The sequence below is a fragment of the Gymnoscopelus braueri genome, assembly GCF_963280865.1.
Source record: "Gymnoscopelus braueri genome assembly, chromosome: 1".
In the NCBI taxonomy this organism is placed as follows: domain Eukaryota; kingdom Metazoa; phylum Chordata; class Actinopteri; order Myctophiformes; family Myctophidae; genus Gymnoscopelus; species Gymnoscopelus braueri.
This window is the reverse complement of record NC_137603.1, coordinates 13247991-13258914: the sequence shown is the minus strand read 5'-3', so window position 1 is coordinate 13258914 and position 10924 is coordinate 13247991.

Below are 10924 nucleotides of genomic sequence, written 5' to 3'. Positions count from 1 at the left end.
ATTCACATTTAATTGTAACTAAGATTAGGGATTCATTAATAAAACATCAATGATGAGTAACTTCTGTCTGTCTATTCTCTTGGGTCTGTGTCCTTCCTGAGCAATCCAAACGATCACGTTCAGAGGTTTTGCTACCAGATAACCAGCAGGTAACTTAGGATGTGGCCGCCAACAGCTCCCACCTGTGGGGGAATGATGCTCTATTCATATACTGTAGGTGGCCCAGCCATAACAGAAGTCATGTTGAAATTGTACTGGTATAATTACAAACTGGAGTAATTTAATTTAACCTGGTGGTCAAACTGGATGTCCATGTACTTCCCAAAGCGACTTGAGTTGTCATTCTTCAGGGTTTTGGCATTTCCAAAAGCCTGGCAGGGGAAAAGGAGTGTCCCGGAGCTTAATTTAATTTAATTTAATAATTATCTTTATTTTTTATCCAGCTGTTTGACACTTTAAAAGCCATAATGTTTCATGTTTTCATATTATAACTTGTTTAAATAAAGTGTTAGAGTTCTACATTGGGGTTTCTATTGGATTTGATTAATGTGTACAAACTTATCACCTATTTCACCTATTTTATAGGTGATATAGGTATCATATAATTATGTTTCTTTGCATATATGTAGATATAGGTACATACAGGTCATATATGTACCTATATGTTACATACAGGTCATATGTACCTATATGTTACATACATAAAATTGGCACCTTTCCTATATGTATATGCACATATATGTACATATATGCACATATATGCACACATATATGCACATATATGTACATATACATATAGGAAAGGTGCCAATTTTATGTATGCGAACATATATGCGGTCCTATATTACAAACATATATGACGCATATAGGTTCTTTCCATCGCGCGCGCATTGATCTTTTTCAAAAGGGTACAGATCAACTTGAATTTCTTCCCTACATGAAATGAAATTTCTATAAGTTTTCTGAATGTGAAGTTATAGGATCAAAGCTCACAGGCTCGAAAGGTGTAGGACTGGACAAGTCTAGACTAGAAATATTGCATAATTGGTATAACAAATCTCGTATCACTTCTTAAAATATCATGCTGCCTATTAGATGTCGATAATAGGACTAGCTAGGTATGTGTCTGTGTGTGTCTGTGTGTGTGTGTGTGTGTGTGTGTGTGTGTGTGTGTGTGTGTGTGTGTGTGCGGGTGCGTGTGCATGTGTGTGTGTGTGCGTGCGGGTGTGTGTGTTCGCGTGTGTGTGTGTGTGTGTGTGTGTTTCACACCCAAACAACTTATCCCTATGGCATTATTTACTACACCTTCCATCCCTAATTCAATATTAAAACATAAATATCCAGGCAGGCAATGAAACCCATCGGATAATGATATTCATTTAGAACTACAGTAGAATCATATTTACAGACCAACATTGTCGTTATAATAGCAACATTTTCAAACCTGATTTGATGGTCACCAGAGACAGAAGATACTAGTACACTATTTCACTCATATTTTCAGAAATTGTTTCTCCATTTTCAATTTTATGGGTAAGAAGTTGTCGGTATACTTAATTGGGTTTAATGCAGGATGAAGTAACTCCTTGAACATCACTATGCTTTTAATTAGATTCTTTATCCCACTGTCTAACACAGATATAATGTATGCATATGCCAGGGTAAGCTAATCTTCTGCCCATCTGCTAGCTGTATAATGACCATCTCCAATGCAAGGCTCCCTCCGCTGTTCACATGAAAAACACTTGCATACACTGGCTGGGATTCAGTTGAAACATACATATAAGCCTCTTTCAAAGACTGCAAATTAAAATACTTACTTATTTACAAAAACTGAGAACTTATGCAGCTTCCAGATTCCAGCTACCTTTGAAAATCATAACAACCTTAAGAACAGTGGCACGTCCCTTTAAGTTGGAGCTGCATTCAGATCAAATTAGTCGTTATTGAGTCAAAGTGTGACATTTCATGTCCATATGCGTCCAAGTGGGATCAAGCAAGTTGTAAATGTTCAAATGAGTGTGCAAGTTCTTTTTTTAAGCATCATGCTGTGGGGGATATACACAGGACAGCACAGTTATTAAGTAGAGTTATAGTTCACGGTGATCTCGTCCATGTTTATAATACAGTTTGTTCAATTTACCAGAGGCAGTATTTCCTTAATGCATAGGTATTGGTAGGCTACCTTAAAGAGTTAATACACACCTCCCAAGGTGTTGACGAAACCTTTAACTTTTGTTATTGTTTTTCTGTCTGAAATAAACAGAGTGCTACTTGGCTCTTCAAAGAAGCACACATCTCTGTCATTTCTCTTCCCATGGCTAAGGTGTCGGAACCATGGTCTGCCAGGCAGCAGCCGCCACCTGGCTTTCATCTCTGAATTCACCACAGACATCCAACCCATGTCAGGCAAAGACAATCCCATGGCTGACTGCCTCTCCCGTGCGGTCATTGGCACTCAGACTCTACCTCAGAATCGATTATGCCCGGATGGCTGTGGACCAGGCCTCAGACCCTGACATTCAAGCATACAGAACGGCAGTCACTGGCCTCCAGTTGGTGAATGTCCCATACGCCGATGACGGCACAATGCTGCTCTGCGACGCATCTACAGCACTGCCCTGTCTGGTGGTGCCGCAGGTCTGCAGAAGTTTTCAACGCCATACATGGCCTCTTACACCCAGGCAGTAAGCCGTCACAATGTCGGCAAAGTTTGTCTGACATGGCATGAGGAAGGACATTTGTGACTGGGTCAGAACCTGCGTGGCATGCCAATGTGCAAAGATCCATCGCCATGTTAAGGTCCCATTGGAGCACGGCCACCAAGGTATGGAATAGTCTAACCCCATCCCTCAAAAAATGCAGTTCGCTGGGCTCATTTAAAATAGCCCTAAAAACTCATCTTTCTGGAGGCCATAAGAGGAGGTAGTACCAGTTTCCCGGTAGACAGACGACCCCCCTCCCCCTTTTTTGGTATATATGTGTATATATATATATATATATATATATATATATATATATATATTATTATTATTTTTTTTTTAAACTTTTTTTTCATGCTTTTTTTTGTACATAGTGGTATTTTTTCTCTGTATTTTTATGTTGATATTTGAACTGTCTGGTTGCTATATGTCTATGAAATTTATTCAAGGACCCCAACGGAAACTAGTCCGTAAGGACCTTTTGGGTCGGACCTTTTAGACAAAAGTATTATAAATCTAACTGTGTTGTTTTACATTCTTTTGCCTAATAACAATGTCAATCAATCAATCAGCAATTCACAGTTCCTGTGTTGACCTGGTGGGACCCCTTCCCCCCTCCGGGTTTACTCACCTCCTGACTATGGTGGACCGGACCACCCGTTGGCCTGGGGCTGTCCCACCGTCGGCAACGACTTCAGCTGAAGTGGCCCGGGCCTTCATTGGTACCTGGGTCGCCCGGTTCGGCGTCCCCTCTGACCTTTCCTCTGGTCAGGCCAACGGCATGTGTGAACGCTTTCACAGAGACAAGAAGGCAGCCCTTGAGGCTGCTCTCCGAGACGACAGCTGGGTCAACAAACGTCCATGGGTGATGCTGAGAATTAGGACTGTGCCAATAGACCATATTCACACGGCGGCCATATTGCCATTAAGTCAATGAAATGCCACCCCAGTTGCCACAGCAACGCAATGTTAAATTCCAAAATGGCCGCCGTGTGAATATGGACTATAAGGAGGACCTCCTTTCTTCCTCGGTGGAGTTGGTTTATGGCCAAACCCTCAGTGTCCCAGGTGATTTTATTCCCCACACTACAGTACGTCAGCATCTGATCAATGGCATACTCTCCTGAACACTGCCCAAACTTGCCTGCTAATCGCGACCTCGCACCACTGCCTGCCCCAGGTGCACATCCCACCCGGCCTTGCGAGCGGAGGGGTACGTGTTCATCCGCCACGATGCCCATCGGGGACCCCTGCAACCGCCATGCGATGGTCCTTACCAGGTTGTGTAGGCTGGCGACAAGGCATTTGTCATTGACATCGGGGGCAGGCTGGATCGCGGTCTCAGTGGAACGGCTCACGCCTTGGATCCCCCGAACGGCCACCCGGCACCTGCTCACCATCAGCAACCTTCTGTCCCCCTCCCGCTTCACCCCCCTCTGCCTGCCCAGACGCTTCGGAATAGCTTTGGCTGGGTCCTTCGGGGCCCTGGTCGTTTCACTGGGACAGTTCTTGTGAATTCCGTGGGGACGTGTGTGATGGATATACACACACACAGGGCAGTTATTAAGTACAGTTATAATTCACAGCGATCTTGCCTATGTTTATAATACAGTTTGTTCTATTTACCAGAGGCTAAGAGTTAATACACACCTCCCAAGGTGTTAATTATGACGTAATTACCTCTGCGACAGGTCTTTTGTTATTGTTTATCTGTCTGAAATAAACAAGTAAAAAGAGTGCTACTTGGCTCTTCGAAGAGGAATAAATCTCTGTAGTTTCTCTTCGCGCACCTGCACTGCTACAGTGTATTAAATCTTATAGATAACATTGCCACTGCTCGAGGTAGTCCAAGGCACTTGCCTGGAATTCTTTGAATGGGATGAGGAGAGTGTGGAAATCTGACATGGGCGATGCTCAGGCGGCTGTTTGTGGCTACAGTGGAGTCAGTACTGCTGTGGTTCTTAATTTCCCCTTGGGGATCAATAAAGTATTTCTATTCAATTCTGGGTGGAAGGAAACAATCTTCCGTTCCATCACGAAACTACATTGCACACCGAGAAAATCTTTGTGCAAAGATGACAAAAATAAGGACCAATCAAGGTTGTGGGTGGACTATGTTCTGCTACTTCAGACACGTACGGTAAGAGACACAACATGATTTTATTATTTTATTTTCACATACATTTCCAAAGTTTGTGAGACGGGCCTATTTTACAAAATAAGCTTGGTCCAATTGACCCCAAATTTGAATAATATATTGAGCGACCTCTACACAATGCAGAGCCACAAGCGATTTCACTTGGACCCATAGGGAGCACCACAAATGTATTAAACATGTGGGAAGGTAATACGCAGATGTGGCTTTGATTGATTGAATACTTTATTAACACAATTATTAACAGTACAGGTAGTACAGTCAAAGATTATGCTTTGTATTACATTGTAGTACATTGTAGTACATTGTAGTACATTGTACTTCTATTTGTCCAATTGTTTGTGCCAAATAAAATGTAGTCATGTGAGATTCATTTTAATTTGGCCATGGCCAAAATACTGGCAAATCTCAAGCAGCGAGAGTGTCATCAAAACGCAGATAGTGCATGGTTCCTCTAATGCTTCTCCGTGGCATGGTATGATTGAAAGCTAGATAATGTATCAGAAGACAAGTACTGTACTCTTCTCAATCCTGGTTATGTCCACCAGTTACGTATATACAGTAGTCCTACAAATGCCTCCACTTCATCCTCTGGCAAATCCCAGTTCACTGCCCAATCTCTATGGGTTTCTGCTGTGGTCCTATATGGACTATATATGCTCCGACATTTCCATGTTAAGCAAACATACTGCTCAGAGGACTTTCAATATTGGTCTGTAGCAATTCCAGGTATTTGCTCAACCCACCCCGTTCCTTCTTTTGACATCACGCCTCACAGAACCACCAGTCTCTCTTTCAGACACACATTCTGTGTCAGAATCTGTATCAAATTTGTTCATAACATTGATTAGAGCCATTCTCTGACTCCACTTTTAGTTAGTTAGTTAGTTAGTTTTATTTCGGTCATAATTTTTCTTTTTAAACAAAACAGTTGAATATACATTGCAACTTAGTCAACATGATGACTATTTGGCCGAAAAGGTATGGGCTGAAGCCGAAGCTTATTTTGCCCACCTTAATATCATTTAAAATAAAATTATCATACTGTAGTAGCTTAAAGAAAGCGTAAGCTCAAACAAAAGAAAATGAACTAACACAAATTTTCAAATATTACATTTCAGAACAGACGAAACAAAAAAGAAACAACATTTCTGGTCACAATATCTCTTCATACGTAAACATTTGTATATACCTTTTACGAGTTTCGTTATAACAATATCTTCTATTACTAGTATTATTTTTACCATTACTATTTTTAATTTTCATTACTATTTATATTACTTTCATAATTATATTTGTATTTAATATTTATCAATATATATCAATATATATCAATATATATCTCGATATTTTCTTCATATACATCATATATGCATTCTAATACACATCCACAAACATATATGTATGTGCATATGTAAGTACGCACACACACACATATATGGATACACAAAATCCTCTTTTTACTTATTTACTACATTGATGCTATATATCTATCAATTACCTTTGCTTTATATAATTTCTTAAATGTTTTTATTGAGTTGGACATTTTAATGTCATTATCTAAAGAGTTCCACAGGTTTACCCCTATAACTGATAAGCATCTCCCTTTGGAGTCGGTTCTTGCCTTTGCTTTCATAAAGATCGCGGTTCCCCTGAGCCCACTTAGGCCTATCTCTATTCTCTAGCAAGTCCAAAGTTTGCAGAGACGTGTAACACAACTTATTTGCAAACGGCATAATTTGCAACAGTACTAACCGTGTAGCCTATGTGTGTACCTTCATAGCTCCCCCCCGAAAAAAAAGATATATTTTTTCTTCACAAAGTAAATACTTAAATCAATAAACTATAGCCCATTTCCAATGACAAAATAGAGGATAAATACAATTGTTATATTATTCATTATTTAACAAAATATTAATTTAATGTTCTTGTTTGTGTTATTATTATTAGTTAGAATTATTATTATTATTAGTTAATATGACAATCATAACTTGAAATGTATTTCTAATGACACTACTGTATTGTATGCCACTTATGTCCAGAGAGAAATACATGCCACTTATGAGACTGTGTGTGTGTGTGTGTGTGTGTGTGTGTGGGGGTGTGTGTGTGTGCGTGTGCGTGTGCGTGTGCGTGTGCGTGTGCGCGCGTGCATGCATGCGTGCGTGCGTGCGTGCGTGCGTGCGATGCTTTACTGGTACAGACATGATGTTACAGTGACCCTAACCTTTGACCTCAGTTCATCCTCAAGTCCAAGTGGATGTTTGTGCCAAATGTCATGTAATTCCCTCAAGGCGTTCCTGAGATATTGCATTCACAAGAATGGACAGTCATGAGGTCACAGTGACCTTAACCTTTGACCACCTATTTCTAATCAGTTCATCCTTGTTTGTGGTTGGGGAGGTTGACAGATGGACAGATAAACATACTTTTGTATGTACCGACAGACAACCATTAAATGTAAATGCCTCCTGTCATGACTGTTGCCGGCGGAGGCATAAAAATGTATTTCTTTTGAATATCAGCTTAAAAATAGTTTTCTCTTAAAGTCGACCCACAAAGCATAGTTTGGACTTTTATCATGAAATTGCATTTACAAATGCACAATGCAGTAGGAACTTTAACTTGATAAACATGATTTCTCCTAATCTTTAACATGAAATTAGTCGTCCCTATTTTGGGCATGTTATGATACAGTACAGTCAAAATTGTAAGTGATGCGATGCGAGAGTAAGGACTAGCGAACACCAACTCGGGACTCCTGAATCGCTGCCCTCCATACCCTCCTGTCTAGCATCAGGGTCTTGAGCTCTGCAGTGTTTTTAGGTCCGCTGTCCTGCCGCAGTGTATCTGCGTATATGGATATCCTGTGGGGTTCACAACCTCAGCCTGATGGCCTGAAAGTCTAATATATCCCCCGAGTGACAGGGATATCCCTTTGGCTTAGTGGTTAAGATGTTGGCTTTCAACGCGGGAGACCCGGGTTCGAATTCCGGGCATTGCAATGGTGCCGTAACCCGGAGCGGGTTTCCCCGTGGGAGGAGGTGAAAAGGGAGGTGAGTGTAACAGAGTGGTTCACAACCTCAGCCTGAAAGTCTAATATCTCCCCCGAGCGATAGGGATATCCCTTTGGCCTAGTGGTTAAGATGTTGGCATTCCACGGTTCGAATCCCGGGCGTTACATCTACAACCACCGATCCAACCACTATGCCCATATACAGGGTATGGGCATATACTAACGACATCAGGGATCTCCATATATGGGCATAAATGGGACACAGATAGACAGGTACAACGGGTACTCTGACAAAGCCCCCGACATTATGACTCAGACATATCGGTCGGATCTGCGGTGTGAAGTAGGTCTCTAGAACCTCTAGTGATAGAAATAATGTATTCATCATTAAGTAATTACATGTCCACAAAAGGGAAAAAAACGTTGGCACTACGTACACCTTCTCCCCGGTCCCCAGAGACAAAACAATGATAAGTTGAGGACCCCGGTTCAAGATGGTACATGCTAACTTTGCATCATTTTAGAGCAACGATAGATAAAAACACAGAGGTGAATTTGAAGAACTGTAAATCCCTCACAAATGTAATTTGCCTTAATCATGAGTTATGTTGTCGTTAAAACTAGGACCCAGGAAAAAAATCTGATACTGCATTTCACAAGGTCAGCCAGACAGTATTTTTTAAGCTTACGGTTAGGGGTTATATACACTTTAAATACAAAAGTATATTTTAAAAAGTGAGAAGATGGGATATCTCATTAGACTACTGTAGCCTACATGCAAAGGCAGCAGTAAACTCAATGCTGCACATTAGATTTTGTGACCTATATTGCAGTCCAACCTTCCAAATAAAGCAACCACAGTGTTAGGCTCCAGCATGTGTCCTGTCGTTATAGTGTTTTATTGGGTTGATCCCAATTCTTATGTTTTTCATCCACACGTCCCTTCACTTTCTTGTATCATAGCCCCTCCCCCTTAATGAGGTACGGAAAAGATGCAAGGATGTGAGAACGGAGGAATTGATTGGGGTTGTTTTATCAGATGAGACATCCTTGCTCCGTGAAGCGTCATTTTAAGACATAATATCAATTACTTATGACTAGTCCATACCCGGTCGACGCATCCGCCACATGATCTGGCAACCCGGGAGGCAGTTCGTCCCATAGCTGGGCAGGCCTGTAACCGTAACCAAGGCGACATTCTTTTACACAAAAATGCTAATAAACAGCTGAGTTTTGGAATTTGGAATTGGAATTTCAGAATCAATTGTTCCAGCCACTGAGGAGAACCGGGCAGAACCAATTTTGGCCTCACCACATTTTGGTCTCACTCAGAGGATTCTCAAATTATAGGAGGATGTCGCGCACAGTTGGATCACTGGTAACAGTTTGTATATAGCTTGTTATTGCTCAGAAAATATGTTGTATTGGGTGCTGTATTTCTCTCTAAAGTTATTACTAAACAAGTTAATATTTTTAATAATTTCCTTCCACACAACATGACATGTCAAAATAAGACAATAAGCATTGGCTTGAATGTCCCTTAATTGAACTGTTTGATACTAATTCTCCCATAGATCCCCATATGCACAACAAAGCATTGTTAAAATAAAAATCTGAGATTGATCGGGAGGGAGAAGGTTAATTGAGCTTTTATAGGTGAACGGAAGCAACTTGATTGTAGGTGGCCTGATTGTAGGTGTGGTTCGGCTCCTGAACTTCTGCTAGGAGCTCCATTAATGAAAACTGCAGAATGAATGAACTGCTTCAACTGCTTTGGCCACTGTTTTTCAGTGATAGGCCTATTTAATGAATTTCATTATCTCGCTTCCAGTTTGATCAAGTGGGACGCTTTCACTCTATTCAGGCCACTGACAGTGAAATTCCTCTTGGTAAACTAATTGTGTAGTGCAAAGCAGTACCCCTAGTTCTGACCATCAGAACCGTTTAGTTTATTAGTTTTAGTTTAGTTTACATTATTAAATATTCAGCAAAATGTGTTTGTTGGCTCTATATCATCCCTTTTAGTCCACATTTTGGATTGCATCTCCCAGAGGGTGTAGAGTTTAAATCCCATAGCCTGAGGAGACCACACCTGACCCAGCTGGCACAAACGTGCATCCCTGGTGAACATACTATTCAGACTGTGCTCTAGCAGTGGAGGTAATAAGCACACATTATGTAATAGACTAGAGTTACATTTGAAACTACAGCCTGCTGTCTAAGAAAACAGCTTCATTCTGTTGTTGCCTGCTATAGAAACCCTCACACTGGTACACACATCATGTTTAGGTTACGTTACAATTATCAGGTGACATTCCAGAATACAACGACACGTGAATTAAAGTAATTGATTCGCATTATGTGGGTAACAAATGCGACGCCAACCGGAATCCACCACGGGGGGGTTCCCCGGTTTTTCCAAACCCGTTCACACGGCTCAGTTTAAAGGAGAGATCCAGTCATATTAGGTGTTTGCTTTGATGTGTCGCTAATCACTCACCAACATACCAGGGGCAGGTGAATTATTTCATAGAAGCCCCTCCTGTTGTCCATTGTGGAGACCCCTTCCACTGGCATAATGGAGTACTGTGTAACAACAAAAATCGCCTATTTTATCAGCTCCAAAGTTTTTATTTATCGTTTTATCATTATGCAGTGTCCGGACACTCAAACATGCACTGAATGTCCCTTATGAGCTGCCGTTCATGCAGAACGACGTGGAAGCTAGTCCTCGGTGTTGCCAGATTCTGTGAGAGAAACAAGCAACTAGCTCCATGTCGTTCTGCATGAACGGCAGCTCATAAGGGACATTCAGTGCATGTTTGAGTGTCAGGACACTGCATAATGAGGATTAGTGGAAAAAAAACGAACTTTGGAGCTGTTAAAATAGGCGATTTTTGTTGTTACACAGTACTGCTGGGGCTAGAGGAATCCTCACACCCCGCTCACCCTGGAGCACACAAGTCTGTGATTAACAGTACGGCACAGCCGTGTGAGGAGAAAAGCACGCACGCACGTGATTGTTGGTGAGTGATTAGCGACACATCAAAG